The sequence below is a fragment of the Sapajus apella genome, unplaced genomic scaffold (assembly GCF_009761245.1).
Source record: "Sapajus apella isolate SASKATOON/1434 unplaced genomic scaffold, GSC_monkey_1.0 scaffold129, whole genome shotgun sequence".
Taxonomy (NCBI): Eukaryota; Metazoa; Chordata; class Mammalia; order Primates; family Cebidae; genus Sapajus; species Sapajus apella.
In genome coordinates, this window is record NW_022437069.1 from 2263443 (window position 1) to 2279511 (window position 16069).

At 38.2% G+C, this 16069-nt stretch overlaps 1 non-coding gene across 1 annotated transcript; it reads left to right on the plus strand.

Annotated features, from left to right (window-relative positions):
* Positions 1 to 14702: 14702 nt before the first annotated feature.
* Positions 14703 to 14809, plus strand: LOC116539516. The gene has a single exon (XR_004264099.1). It is a non-coding gene; the product is annotated as a U6 spliceosomal RNA (small nuclear RNA).
* Positions 14810 to 16069: the final 1260 nt, after the last annotated feature.

The following is a 16069-nucleotide window of genomic DNA, read 5'->3' on the forward strand; positions in this document are numbered from 1 at the left end:
CCAAACTGCAGAGAAAATTATGTCATTGTCTTGCTTGAAACCCTCAGTGACTTCCAACTGTTCTTAGGATACTGTGAAAACCTCCTCACACATCGAACAAGGTCTTGTTCCTGTGGCCCTTGTTAACCTCTTCAAGTCTCAGCTCTTTGACACCCTCCTTGCACAATGTGCTCCATCAGTTTGGACCTCCCTTCAGGGCTGTGGCTGTGCCAAGCTTCTCTGAACATCCCCCAGTGTCACTGTCTCCATCTGGAGCACTTTCACTGTGAATGCGGAATGAAGCATATGAGATGCAGCAGAATTGGAACCCAAAGGAGATGTTGATTATTTCAAGAGCCCCTCCTGTTCTAAATTCTCACATTCTATAATAAAAATACTTGCCTCCTGGGTTGGTGATGATGATGATAATGATTCGTGTTTCTATCCACTCTTTAATTTCGTCAGCAAGCTCCAGCTGCTAAGTCAGAATCTCTCAAAATAATTTAGTGCTCTGTTCCAGTGCTCAAGGAAATTATTTTAACGTTCTCACTTAGTACCTCCGTGATCTCTTGTTTGGATTCCATTTCTAATCACCAGTTGGCCTCTGTAAAGCCTTCTTTTAGTCTTGCTTCTCACTTCTGAATTTGATGTATGCATTTTTTTACCCTTTTCTTTAAACCTCAGGTTTTCTCAGTGGCCTTTGGGTTTCTAGATTGTGATCGGCAACTGGAGTTGTATTCAGCGGGAATCCTCTATCCCTAACCCCAGTCCTATAAAACCCTACCCAGAGCTCATCTCTGGCCAAAAGTCCAGGATCTGTTTTACTGCCCTTGAAATTAAGAGAGTAAGACATTAATCATCGGACTGCTAGGTAATTCTTTCAGAATAATAATCTATAATTGATAGGCTCAGAATTGAACTTAATTTTCTTAACAGTAAAGAAGAAGATGCTCAAGTTTTAACATTTTAACTCAGTGTGTGTGTGTGTGTGTGTGTGTGTGTGTGTGTGTGTGTGTGTAAACATCTAAATGAGAAGAACACAAAATACAAATCTAATTGTAGCACTAATAATGAAGGAAATTTTGCCAGGCAAATTTCAACTTCATTATTGGCTTTAATTAGCAAATGAGTGGACAAAAAGAATACAGTGAATGTCCCTGGTCTTGACTTGATTAACACATTGCACAGAGCACTTCACAAAATGATAGCCCATCAGGGCATTTAAATCATCTTAGAGGTGAGCATTTGCAGCAGCTGAGAACAGTCTGGCTACGTGCAAATGGAAGGTCCTAGAAATGACAGGCTTTGGGGAAGATGATGACATGGACCCTGTCTTACTCAGCATTTTTCCTAATGATGTGGAAGGGAAAGCACACAGTATATTAATTAAATTTGGCAAGTATGCTGATTTGGTTAGCAGAGTGAACTGAGAGGGTTTACAACACGGTAAGAAAATGGGAAGAAGAAAATACCGTTTGGGAAAATGCAACTAGTACATTCTGGGAGAATTAAGCCATTAGAAGAATATTCAGGGATCCTGATACCATAACTGGGGCCCATTGAAGGAAATAGAGACAGAAAGGCCACACTTGTTTTTCTTCCCCAAGTGGGGCATGCAGCATCACTCCTTACACATCCCCTAAGGCTAAAATCTGTACCACTGATAAGGCTACAAAAAGAGATTTCTTTTTATTTTTTTTACTGAGATAAAGATATTGGGAATTGATGATTTCTATACATTTACTTAAATGGTTCTTCGTCTCAGCCATATCTCACTACCATTGTAGTGTTTAATCACTTGTCAACCTTCTGTATAATAGCTTCCTCTTACCTTACGGACAGAGGGCATCTCTTTAGGGTCAGATGCCCTTTTCATCTCTGTTCAGTCAGGGTTTTTCATTAACGTTTGTGGCTGCCTGCAGATAAGGATTAATTTCTACTTCATCAAGTATGTTAAAGTAACTCAAAACCTTGCATTTGTTTTTCCTAATGGTGTTGAGTTTCCTGGCTTCTCGAAATGACCTTTCAAAGCCTGTTTATCCTGAGAATGTATGTCATAATGAACTTTGATTTATTCCTTTCCTTTGCACAGCATTTAGAAAACATGTAATTGTTTTTTCAGTCTGTTCTCTTCTGCAATTCCATAGATATTTTTGGCCCAGGCTTTATCAGCCCTTCCCTAGTCTGTTGGCTGTATCACATACGTAATGCTGTTAAAAATCGTTTGGTTCTAATATTAGTTTTATGTTTTGCTAGTTACATGACCATGACCTTAAGGAATGAAGGATTCTCTATTCTGCTGACCAATTTCTCCTCAAGATGAGTATAAGAGAGTGACCCATAAGGTAGAGTAAGTGGTCTCAACTGAGAAAACAATAGTTTCTAGTATTCATGCTTCCTGGCCATGAAGATGGTCACTCACAATAAATACATTGCTTGGTGTCATGAGGTTCTCTTCTGTAGGGTCCTGTAGGTCATTGTCAGTTGTCTACTGGTAAGAGCATTCTTCCCTCCCTGTAATTTTAAATTTAGAGGATCTTTCTCTAGCTATGCATGAGGAAGTTTGGAAACAGGTAAAAGATGGACCTGAGGCCCCTGGAATGTGCCTTTGAGCACTACTAGATGACAGTTTTTTTGTCATTTAGTCCAGCATCTACCCTTAGACCTCCAGGTAGCCTCCTCAGAGGTATTTAGAGGTGTATCAGGTATGGCCTCGTATGCAATTTGCATTCTCAGTCTCCTTTAAATTCTGCATGTGTGGGAAAAAATAAGTATCTCAAGTCTTTTGATCTAAAAACAAACTTGACCAAACCATAAAATTAGTGATTGTCCTGGCACAGTGGCTTAAACCTGTAGTTGTAGCTACTTGGGAGGCTGAGGTTGAAGGATTGCTTCAGGCCAGAAATTGGAGATAGTGTGCTATGATTGTGCCTGTGAATAGCTGCTGAACTCTAGCTTGGACATGAATGAGACCCTTAACTCCAAAGAAAATTTTAAAAAATATCAGCACTTGGCTGGGCGCGGTGGCTCACTCCTGTAATCCCAGCATGTTGGGAGGCCGGGTGGGCAGATCACTTGAGTTTAGGAGTTCGAGACCAGCTTGGCCAACATGGTGAAACCCTATCTCCACTAAAAATAGAAAAAGTAGCTGGGCATGGTGGTGCACGCCTATAATTCCAGCACTCAGGAGACTGAGGCAAGAGAATCGCTTGAACCCATAAGGCAGAGGTTGCAGTGAGCCGAGATCCCTCCATTGCATTCCAGCCTGGGTGACAGAGTGAGATTTCACCTCAAAAAAAAAAAAAAAAAAAAAAAAAAAATCAGCACTTGACTGATTGACTTAGTACAAATATGCTAATTTTGTAAGTATTGGGCTTTTAGCAACTTTCTCAATTTTATCAAGTCCTTAATTTATCTGTATAATAGGCACAGTAATTCTTGCTATGTAATGTTATTGTAAGGATTGAATGAAAGAATAAGTTAAAGCCCCTTGGAGCAGAAAGGTTCCCGCTATCAGAATTCTGTCAGTTGCCACTCACTTTCTCTGATCCTCATGTAATCTTTTTTGCAAAAAGGCAAATTCGATTTGAAATAGCGTCTTGTTGTTTGACGTCTGTTAAGAGTTTCGGTGAGAATTCAATGACCATGAAGGCAAAAGCAGTTGGTAAATACAGAGCCATAGAGTAGAAATCTCAGATGATCAGTTATTTTTGCTGGGTTCAAGGTGATTTTGTTTTGTACCTGGAATTCACTTGTTCCAGGTTGACTGAAAAAAAAAAAAAAAAAAGGTCCTGAGTAAAAAGTAAGAAGGAAGCAAACTATTTTTCCAATCGTTTAAACCTTTCGTGTTTGCATTGAAAGTTGAAAATCAGAATGATTCCCCCATCCTCTAGGGCTGGCGTTGGAAATCATTTCCTATAAAGATTCAGTTAGAAAATACCATAGGCTTGTGGGTCTTGTTGTCTTTGTTACAACTTATCCACTCTTCCATTATAGCAAAGAAGCTGCTATAGACAACGCACAAACAAGTGTGTGTTCCAATAAAATTTTACTGACAAAATCAGGTGTTGAGCTGGTTTATCGTGTAGGCCAAAGTCTCTCGATACTAATTGTACAATAACGCTGACGTGATGATATTCTGCAAAATATTAAAATGCTTTTGAGTAACTCTAAAGAGTGATGGGTTCTCCTCACCCCCTGACTCCAGGGATGAAGAACTCGAACAAGGGCCTAATTGGAAAACTATGTAAATTATTCCAGTAGCATAAATAAATGGGCAAATTAGATTACTTAGAATACAAACAGTCTGGTCAAGTTTTTGGTTTGTCCATTTAAAGTAATCATATTAACTGGATTGTCATCTCAGAACACCCAGAGTTTTTTAGATAAACCCTGGAGTGGACAAATTTTCCTTGATGGATAAATCATCGTCTTCAGCTTTTTCTTTTTTATGGGAAGAGCCCACTTTAAAAAGTTTGAGAACATCTAGAACAAAGCAATGGGAATCATTAAAGCTGTGAAAAGAAATTGTGAAGAGTGCTCACAGTAATTACGGTTCTTCAGCATGAGAAAGAGAAAATGAAGTCTTGAAACATGATGAGTTATCATATCGGCCTAATATCTCCCAAGATCCCTTCTCTGCGTGTTCACCTCCCAACCCCCACATTCTTTTTCTTTTAGAAGGGGATCTACTGAATTTAATGGGACACAGGCTGTTCAAGTGACCATAAGAAAAGTTTTATTCTTTAGAAAAATCATTAGATACTAGTAATCACCCAGAAAAAAAAAATAATTTTCTTCTACAAATGAGGAAATTGAGTCCCATAGAAGTTTAGCAACTTTTCAAAACACCCAGTTATCTGGTGACTGAGCTGCACCCAGAAATTGAGAAGCCCAACTCCGAAGCCAGGGGCCTCTGTGATGTGTCTCAGCAACTCCTCAAATCTGTATATTAACGAATGATTTGCAACTTACAGAATGTTTGCTCTATTTAATGTTTTTCTTGATTCTCACATCGGTTCTGTAAGGTAGGTGGCCTTGTGTGCTGAGTTTTAATCGACGTTTTACCACTAACTACAGTTCAGAGGTTAAATTTTAAAAGGCAAAATTTAAACTCTCAGAACATTTCCGTTACTGAACACAGTTAAACTTATCCTGTTACAAGAAACAAAAGTAACAAGGCATGCAAACATGCTGTATGAAACTAGAAAGTGCTGTTCAAAGCAGGGTTATTATTTCTGTTTTACAGAAAGTTCCGAGACTCAGAGAAATGTAGTGAACTTGTCCAGGGTTGGCAGGATGAAAAGTGATGTCATGTGAACCTGTCTCTAGCTGCCCTCCTTCTTTGTCCAGTGCTCTTTCCACTCTAATCATGGTACCTCCTCCTGCGAGCAGGTCTGGGACATAAATGCAGAGGGCAAGGTTGATGTACTGCGGGCTGCTGGATGTGAAATACCCCTTATCTGGGCCCTGTGTTCCCTGATTCTCATAGACTCTTTCCTCACACTGTATATGTATACTCCTTTATCTAAAGGAATCAAAGAGAAAGAGAGAAAGGAAAGGAGAAAGAAGGAAAAAGGAAAGGAAGAAAAGAGAAGGAAGGAGAGAAAGAAAGACCTATTTGAAGATTAATTTTACATATAGGACTCAGTTCCCTCATGAAATCTGCAGAGAGTTTAGTTGGAGGTACCTACTACCAAGGCCAGGCCGTCCTAGGTCAGCACCACCCAGAAATGTACAGCTCTCACAGGAGGGAATACTGAACAGAGCCGTCAGCATCTCCATTTTCCTAAGGATATGTCAAAGATGCAAAGAGTGCATTACCAACATCATTTCGGGCCTTGGGCTGGACTTGTGGTCTATTGGAAAGACAACATGAGGGATTTGGAGTCAGACAGGCCAGAAAAGTAATGACAGCTTTGTCGTCGCCACGTGACATGAGACTTCAGACGCTGGGTCTGTATAATGAGCATGAGCATTATACAGACCCAGATTATTTGGGAGTTAAATGAGATAACATCTGTACATTGCAAGACACTGTGCCAGACACATTGTCAACATGAAAATAACACTATTGTGGACTCATTATATGCTAGACATTATTTTAAGTGCTTCACATGATCAACAAATTTAACACACAGAAACCCATGAATGAGGTTAATATTCCCCTTCCGCAATGGAGGAAGCAGATCCATAAAGAAGTTGGGTAAATCGACAGTGTCACACAGTTTAGGAGTGTTGGAACCAAGTTTTGATCCCAGGCTGTCTGACTCCAGATCCCTGGGGTTTTCTTTCATATTTTTTTTTTTTTTTTTTACTGAGGCATAATTGACATTCAGTAAACTGACTCTTAAAAGTGTACAGTTTGATGAGTTTTCCGTTTGTCAAAAAAAAAAGAAACTTTTTTTGTGGGTACATAGTAGGTATATCTATTTATGGGGTCCATGAGCTGTTTTGATACAGGTATGCAATGTGAAATAACTATGCCTTGCAGAATGAGTTACCCATCACCTGAAGCATTTATCCTTTGTGTTACAAACAGTCCAACTTTAGTTATTTCTAAATGTACAATTTAAATGTCCAATTTTAAACATATAATTACTATTGACTATAGTCACCTTATTGTGCTATCAAATAGTAGGTTTTATTCATTCTTTCTATTTTCTGTACCCATTAAGCATCCATGGCACTACCACCCCAGGCTCTGGTCACCATCCTTCTATTCTCTATGTCCATGAGTTCAAGGTCTCACAAATAAGTGACAACACATGATATTTGTCTTTCTGTGCCGGGCTTATTTCACTTAATGACCTCCAGTTCCATCCACATTGTTGCAAATGATGGCTCTCATTCTTTTCTATGGCTGAATAGTGCTCCATTGTATATATGTACATTTTCTTTATACATTCATTTGACATATGCACGTACTTGTGAGACCATCACCGCAATTGAGTTGATGGAGACATACCAACTCGCATGCTCCTTTGTCATCTCTTCTACTTGCCTATCCCAGGAAACCACTCATCTTTTTGACTTTCTGACTCTGTAGATTCATTGACATCTTCTAGAACTTTTTATAAATAGAGTCATTTAGTATGTACCATTTTTATCTGATTTCTTTGATTTAGCATAATTACTTTAGGGTACCTTCATAGGGTAGCCATAGTATATTCTTTTTTATTGTTTAGTAGTATTTCATTATATGGATACAACCAAAATTGGTTTATCTGTTCACCTGTTGATGGGCACATGGATGTTCCAAGTTTTTGGCTATTCTAATTACAGCTGCTGTGAACATGACTATACACGTGTTTATACTGACATTTGTCCTCCATGCGTTTTATCACAAAACTACCATAATGCCTGTCTCTGTTTGAAGTGGGTTCGATAAACCTTAAGATAGGTAAAAAATGATGGCCTACCATGACATTCTTTTCTTGAAATTGTACATTGTTTAAGAGAGAATCCTGTAGGTCCCTGCTCTTGTTTCTGCCCGGGAGTAATGGCGGAAAAGAAAGAACCTCTTGCATACCCCATGCTCACACGTGGAACCCTTTCTAGGGTAGGGAGAGAGAGCAGAAGGTCAAAGTGGCTGGGTTACTGGCATTCGATTTGCTGGAAAGCAAAGCTCAGTCTACCTGTCACAGTTTTTAACCTGATGTGTTTTCAGAGCAGTTATTACTGGTCCCAACTTTGTTACCTGCCAAAAGTTAATATGAAAGCTCCAACGACTTAGGCAGAAAATGAGATCCCTGGATGTTCCCAGAGTCAGTGAGACCATTAATCCGATTTACATCCATTGCATTTCAGAGAACTAAAATTTCATCTGCTACTTCTAAGCATTCATTCGGGGTGAACCCACATTGCTTTAAGTGAAACCCCTCAGTCAAGCTGTTTATAAACTACACAGTGGCTAATAGGGACGGAAAACCAATAGAGGAGCTCAGAAATCACAGAAAATGCCAAGGCGGAAAAAAGCGTTAGACAGCACTGCACGTGTGTGGAATAAAGAAGTAGGTCACTTGGGTTAAAACTCAGCCCAGCAGAGAACACAGGGACTTGATAAGTTTCCATGACTGAAGTGATATACTAAATAGTCCAGACAGCAGGAAGAGACATGAGGTTGCTTCCCAAAGCAGGAAATGAAATGTTCTTGGAGATTTAAAGAAAAAAAAAATAAAAAGTAGGGATCTTATGACAGTTGGTTTTTTATATTTTGTTTTTTAAGTCGTCCTCTCCTGTAGGATTCACAGGCACTAATATGACACAAATAAGATGGAAGGGATGTCTAGAGGGCAGAACAGAAAATTAACTGTGGCCACAAAAATCATATCTCATGGACGGAATAGGAGAGAGCAGCCTGCAGAGAACTAGGCTGTGAGGAGCCTGCTGTGTTGTTAGCAATTCTCATTGCTTAGGGAGGCAGCGATTCCAGTGGATCTTGAGACATTGTTTCCAGTATTTCTGCTTAGAGACTTTTCAGAATAAATAGGCAATTATTTCTTATTTCAGACTTATCTTGCAGTCTGCTTCCTACGGCACCATTACCTATTATCTGTGGTGGTAACCACAGATGTCAAGTCAATTTGAAGGAGAAAATTTGGATAGTTCTCAACAGTGATGAACCATTCTGTGTTTGATTTTTCTTAAGATGGTTATGATTGGTGACATCGAAAGATGAAAGTGACCAAGATTGTAGTACTTACCTGCAGATAGGATTAGCAGATGGAGTTATGGTCACCCCAAATTATGTCCATGTTCTAGCCGACCTCTGGCTGACCTCCTTTCAGATAACCCTAAGTCACTCTAATTCCAAAGGATTTTATCTTAGCAAACCTTTATGAAGAACCTATTTGTGTAGGTAATACAGAGATGGAAGGCATTGACACATGAGTGGGCCCAGGAATAGGTTCAATGTGAGCAACAGCTTCCGTAGGGAGCAGAATTCACTTCAACTGAAAGATTTCAATGCAGGGATCACATGCAGAGGAATTGGCAGGGTAAGAGAGCAAATAGAGATAGGGTAGCATCCAAAGACATAGCACAGCAGGTGGCCTGACAAAAGCTGTGGTCATAGAAGGACGCGGCATCTGCCATAGATGCTCAGCTGCAGAAGGAGCAGGGCAGGGATAGCCCAAGCGCTTTTCCCTCTATTCGTGTCTTATTTCACCCTTCAGTCTCTTGCTGATAACATCTCATTTGCCAACTATCAGCCAGGTGTATGCAGGCGTCGGCTTCCCTGGCCTCAGAGCGGGGCAGAGAAAGAAGAGACTTAGGATGTGAGAGGTAGGCTAACTATAGGAGAACCTGTCCAGTCTCCCCTTCTTGCCACTCAGCATCTTTTCTTGCTTTTTATTAAGTAAAGAAGCAGTTGACCCCAGAAGAGAGGAGAGAAAAAGTCTCACCAGCTACCATATTTTCACAGGATGATGTCAGTTCACTCACATATTTCCCTGAAATTTCATGGACACTTCTGTAATTTTTTTATTTAAGGTAGGAAGAACAGGTGGGAAAAATCAAGTGACATGAAATGTGCATGGTTTCTATAGTTATCACTTTGGCTAGGCCCAAGACCCATGTTAATTTTTGTAGCTCTCCTCTGACAGCTGCCATTGTTTACCTTCATCCTCTGCCATCAACTCAAGATTCTTTGCTTGGAAGTGATCCATGACTTCATGATGGAAGGATCTAAGTTCTCAGTTGTTCAGAATGTATCAGGTTGCTGTAGTTTTCTATTTATTATTAAACTTGGAAGTACCAACAGAGAGCCCAGTGAATCTCCTGTGTTCCAGGCCTTGTCCTCTGTGCTCCTATTCAACAAATGTGTATTTCTCATTGGGTTTCTCTTATTGGTTTTATACATCTGGAAGCCACCTGAAAGCAAGCTTAAGAGATACAGCCTGCAAGTGTCAGCCTCTTGGACCACAGAACAGACCGCAGCAGGGAGGAAAATGCAGAATATCCAGAACAAATGACCTCAGTGCTGGGATAGGATTGACCTGGGTCGTGATTCTGCAAAGGAGTCTGAGCTTAGATCTGGCTAGAAATTCAAAGGTTCTATCTGAAGGGTTTAATGTCTTACACTCTTTTGTGCCCATGCTGCCCCCACCTATCAGACCCTTATATCAAGTTACCATTGTCTCACAATAAACTCATCATTATAAAAATAGCTTTATTTGTCACACACCAGCTATAATGCTACATCCTTTAATAAACTGTAATGGGTATATATTAAGTGGTCACACTTTGTCAAAGCCTTTCACGTACATTCCTGTAAATTGCTGTTTCAAATAAATCTGTCTGTGATTGTTTGATCAGCTTTTTAGATAAGGAACTGAGACTTAGAGAAATTAAGTAGCTTGCCCTAAAAGAGCAAGTGAGTAAAAGGCAAAGAGAAGATTGAAATCCAGACAATCTGATGTAAAAACTATGTTTTTATATCTTACTTTATGCTGTCTCCTGTCATTTCACTGCAATCCTGCAAGGGAATGATTATTTTCATTTTATGGGCAGGAAAACAGATGGAAAGAGGTCCAGTAACTTTCCTAAGTCACACAGTTAGTTAGGAGAAGAGGCTGGGGACTCACCCTATTCCAAAATCCATATTCTTTGCGTTCTATACAATTTTAGTTTACGCTGAAGAGCAAGTGAATAGATACAGGGAGAGAAGTGAGTGAAGGAGCATTTGGCAGGATCCGGTGGCGCAGTAATGACTTTGTGGCAAGGAATAGCACACCCAGTAAGGTAGGGCTGGGGTGGAGCCAGTAGTGGATCCAGAAAAAGGAGCAGACGAGCTTGGGATAAGGAAAGGAGGTGTTAGAAGGTTTTGCATCCAGTGGAAGGTCACATTTCCTTTGCCATAAACAAAGCGTTTCTTGAATTCTAAATTCAGTGGCAGATTTTTTTTTTTTGAAACAGAATTAAAAAGAAACATCCATAAAACAAATCTCGTTTTAATCTACATCTTTGCCTCCACTCTCTCCACACATACAAAAAGAGAAATAGAGCAGTGCAGTTCTGTTGGTAAGTTGTCATGGAGACAGCTTCCACGTGATCTGCAGCCATGACTCACCACTGCAGGAGTCTCCAAACTTAATTATTTATTAATAGGCTTTTACCAGGGCAGCCTCCAGAGGTGGAACATCTTGTTTCCAAGGCTGGGACGGTGGTGAGAAACGGAGGCAGAAAACACTGTGCAATTACAAAGAATTAATTAGAACCTCTGTAAACGCACCGGTAAACATGCCTTACGAGAAACTGTGGTGGGATTTGAGGCTACTCAGTTGTCTGGGGAAGAAAAAGTGAAAATGAGCAGTAGGTCTCTGGTGATTCTTTCTCCTGTGACACTGAAAGAGTCCCTTGCACTGTTCCTTCCATGAACTAGTTATTCAGGATGAATTAGTAACCTACAAATTCCAGGAAAAAAATAATTTATACTAAAAAAATATGTGTTTATAAATATACATATATAAATATGTGTGTAATATACATATATGTATATATATACATACATATATATATATATTCAGTCTTTGTATACCTCTCCAAGATAGCATAATCAAAGTGACCTAGCTAAACTAATTATTTAATTAATAAGTGGGGTGCTTAGAAATGACATCAGTTATATTAGAGCAAGGTCTCCCTGGGAAACATAAGTGATTCCTGAGATACCTATTTACATGATTGTGCATTAATCTTTTCCTTTACACTTAAACCTAGTGAATGCAAATGGAATAGAAAAAGCAGGAAGGTGGTTGATTAGCCAACTAATTAATTATTGGGTTCATCTATTCTTTCATCCATTCAACTACAGAACTATTTATTCATTCTTCTTTACTTACCAGGAATCCAATACTATTTGAATATCACATGGTGCTTGACCCATGGATGTCTCAGTCTAGTGAAAGACATGAGACATGTGCACTGGTCACTAAATTCATGGTAAATGATTATTAATTATCTTAAGGGATGGATAGGTGGGAGGGAGTAAAAAATGAAAAGATAAACATGGCACAATAAAGTTTCCAGAATGAATAGTGATGCTTTGTGTCTGAGATGAAATTTATCATCCACTGATGTTCCTTCCATCTCTTAAAATCTCTTTGAATCTATGTCAAGTAGTCAACTCATTCTGATGTTGGGTTATGTGAATAGCACACAAAATCTTCTCTCAGTCTCATTGTTGAGTTTTCTTATATTTGTTGCTGTGTGGCATATCTACCTGGCATAATGAAACTCTCAAGGATCCGATGGGGATGGCACAGTCTGCTCTACCAATCTGAAGTTTAAGCTTCCACTCCAAGTTAGTGCATAATTATTTGGCAGTTAGTTTTCTTACATATTCGAGTGTAGGCTGTGAAAAGAGACATGCAGAGAGAGCACTCCAGCATTTTAAAGCTAGAAAAACCTTACAGGACATCAAATGAATAAAAGCTGCTATGTCTTGGTTGTTATATGCCAGGTGCTTTTCTTATATTAGCTTTAATCCCCAAAACACTGCAGGGTAAGCATGGCCAGTCCAAATTTTTCATCAATGTGGAATTCAGACTTGGAAATATTAATTAACAGGTCCAATATCCCAGAGCCAGTTAGGGAAGCTGGTTTGTGTTGAAACCCAAAGCCAGCATTTCTTTGACTGGACACTAATGCAATCTAGCTTCAACTCCCTAGTTTCATAGATAGGGAAATGAAGACTCAGAAATATGACATATCCTCATAGTCATTCCCGATTACAAGGTTTTAATTAATGAGAAACAATTTGCTAAATTGTTATGTTTGCTAAAATTAATAACCAATGTCAAAATTAACAGTAAGCCTTTAAAATAATTCTCATCGAAGTCAGGAATGCTACAAGGATTCACGCAATCACAACTACTATTTAACATTGATCCGAAATTTTAGCAATGGACATGAGAGATGGAAAAATTAGGCAGAGTTACAAGAAATAGAGAGGAGGGAAAGTTCATAATTAATTCTTTGATGAAACCAAATGGAACAATTAAAAATTCTAATAAAGCAAACATTAGAATTTGAAACACTGGTTGTTTGGAAATTATATACACAAAAGCAACAGCTATGAAAATGCAAGCAAACCAAAATAGCCAAAACAATTTTGAAAAGAAGAACAGAGTTAGAGGACTCAAATTCCTGACTTAAAAAATTTACACAGTTTTAGTAAATGTGTACTGCCGCAATGATAGACACAGGTCAAAATAATAAAATGGAGAGTTTAAAAGTAAACTCATGTTTAGAGCCAACTGACTTTTGTCGAGAGTCCTAGGACAATTCAGTGGGGTAAAGAATAGTCTTTCCAACTAAAGATACTGAAATAACTGTACGTCAAATGGAAAAGAATGAAGGTGGTCTACTGCCTTGCAACAGACAACAATTAACTCAAAAATCGATCTGAACGGTATATTAAAAAGAGAAGACCCTAATAATATTTAAAAAGTTTAAAACAGGCAAAATTTATATTTAAAAAATTATAGAACACTCCGGAAGCCGAGTCGAACGAATGGAAAGTCATGTCATATTCCTGGAAGGGACATTCGACATCATTAAAATACATTATAAGTTACTATATAGATATCTTGGGACCAAATTAAGAGGAAAAAAATGTATATATTTTTTTTCTGGAGCCAGACAAGTTAATTATAAAGTACATTTGCAAGAACAAAAAGCAAAAATAGCTAAAATCTCTCTGATTAAAACATTGTGAACAGAACTAGTAATAGACTGACTTACATACAAAAATTGAATTTATAATGCCATTTCATACTAGTGGGGGAAAGAGGAACTTCTTGATGAATGGTAATGGAATATATGAATAACAAAATAAAAAATGAAAATTGGTCTATTCCTCATCCCATATACCAAAAAAGAATTCAAAATGAGTCAAAGATTTAAGTGTGAAAAATAAAAACTACCATGTACTGACATAAAATATGGAATAATTTTTTTATTATCTAGAAATGGGAATAATTTGTCTAATAATGACTGGAAAATTCAGATTCAGCAAGTGAAAACTTGAGATATATGAATATATATAAATGCATATAATTATATGTGACATAACCTATTCAATACATAGATATGTTCTATCATACTGTGATATACTATGAATTTGTAGTATGTAAATATATATGATATTTTATATTTATAATTTTTGCAAGTACCAAAAAAGTTTGTAACTTACTTGCAAAACACACCAGAAGAGTCAGTAATCTTAAAAAGAACTTCTAAAAACATGAGAAACAACAAGACAAATAGGCGAGATATATATAGAGATCGATTTACAGAAATTAAAAAATCAAACAGTCTTTAACTTATGAAAAGATGTTCAGCTTCACTTATAGTAAGAAAAATGAAATTGAAAAATGACACTGAAATGTCATTAGATTCCTCCCAGAGTGCCAAGATCCAAAAAGTTGACAAACGCACTATTTGTGAAACTTCAAAGATATACTCTCGTAGATTAGCAATGGATATATTAAATTATACAAAAAATATAGTAACAGCTAGCAAAATTATACATGCATATAATCTATGCATATATATTGACCCATTGACTCAGCAATTTTGCTTCTATTAATTTGTCACAATTATACATTGTAAAAGTACAAAAAGACATATTTCCAAAGATGTTCATGACAGCACTGTTTGTCATAGTAAAAGACTATCTACCCAAGTGTCCATCTATAGGGGACTAGTTAAATAAACTATGAGTGTTCACTGCTGTGGCTTATACAGTAAAACAGGAACAATACAGAGAAGATCAGCATGCTTCCTGCACTAGGATGGCACTGAAATTTGTGAAGCATTCACGCTTTTTTTAAAAACATTGAACACTAAGCAAAGCCAACATGCTTATGGCAACCTGTTTAGGGCTTGGTTTTGTTTTGGCACTAGCTGAATGCAAAGGGTCTTGTTTAATTTTAAGCCTAAGTATAGAAGATCATAGGGGAGAGGGACTCTTGTGTTCTCAGCCTCCTGAATACTTAACATAATTTAATTAGAACAGAAAAGAAAAGTAAACCTGCACTACAATTCCCAGATAGCTAAGTGTAGCCCTCAGAGCTTAGACCAAGGTAGAATCTAAATCACACCCTGTCAAGATTGTGTATATAAAGAAAAAAATTAATGGTGTGTGGCCAGTTATCATTATAATTTTTTCAAAGACTATGTCTCACAAAGTTGTCTATATTAGACAGTTGAAAGAGACCAGGGATTTAAAAAAATTTTTTAAATTTGTATTGATTTAGGGGTACAAGTGCTGTTTTGCCACATGTATATATTGCATAGTGTTAAGTCTGGACTTCCATTGTTACCATCAGCCGAATAGTATTCATTGTGCCCATTAAGTAATTTGTTTTCCCTAGTAATTTCTTATCCCCGACCCTCTCACCTTTCCTAGTCTTCAGGGTCTATTATGTCCATATGTACACATTATTTAGTTCCCACTTATAAGTGAGAATATGTGTTTAAGACACTAAATCATTGATTTCTTTAATATGCTTAAAGTCACTTTGTGATTTGTTGTTACCTTTTAACCTTCTGTGTGTGCTCTGGGAACAGTGGGTTCTGGGTCCACCTTTGTGCTTCGTGACGTCAAACACAGGTGTCTGCTCACCTAGCATGGCCAACCAGAGAAGGTGTTGCAACAGGCTCTGCCTTTTTGAGAGAAAACTTGCAGGATGAACAGGCCAGCAGGGATGCCCTCCTCTATGTTCTGCTTTCTTAAAGGGTACAGTTTTGTTTTGCTTCTGTAAAAAGAAGAAAAGAAAGAGAATGTAAAACTGTACTGATGAATTGTGAGGTTTAAAAAAGGTCTTGGTGGTCAGGGTCTGGATGAGATTATATGGCTCACGCATATAATCCCAGCACCTTGGGAGACCAAGACAGGAGGCTAGCTTTAGGCTAGGGATTTGAGCACAGCCTGGGTAACATAGTGAGACCCTGTTTCTACAAAAAGTTAAAAAAAAAATTAGCTGGGAGTGACATGTGAGATCACGGTGTGGGGGTGGGTGTCTGTAGTCCCAGCTACTCTAAGCTTACGAGTATCTCGAGCCCAGTAGTTCGAGTCCAGACCGGG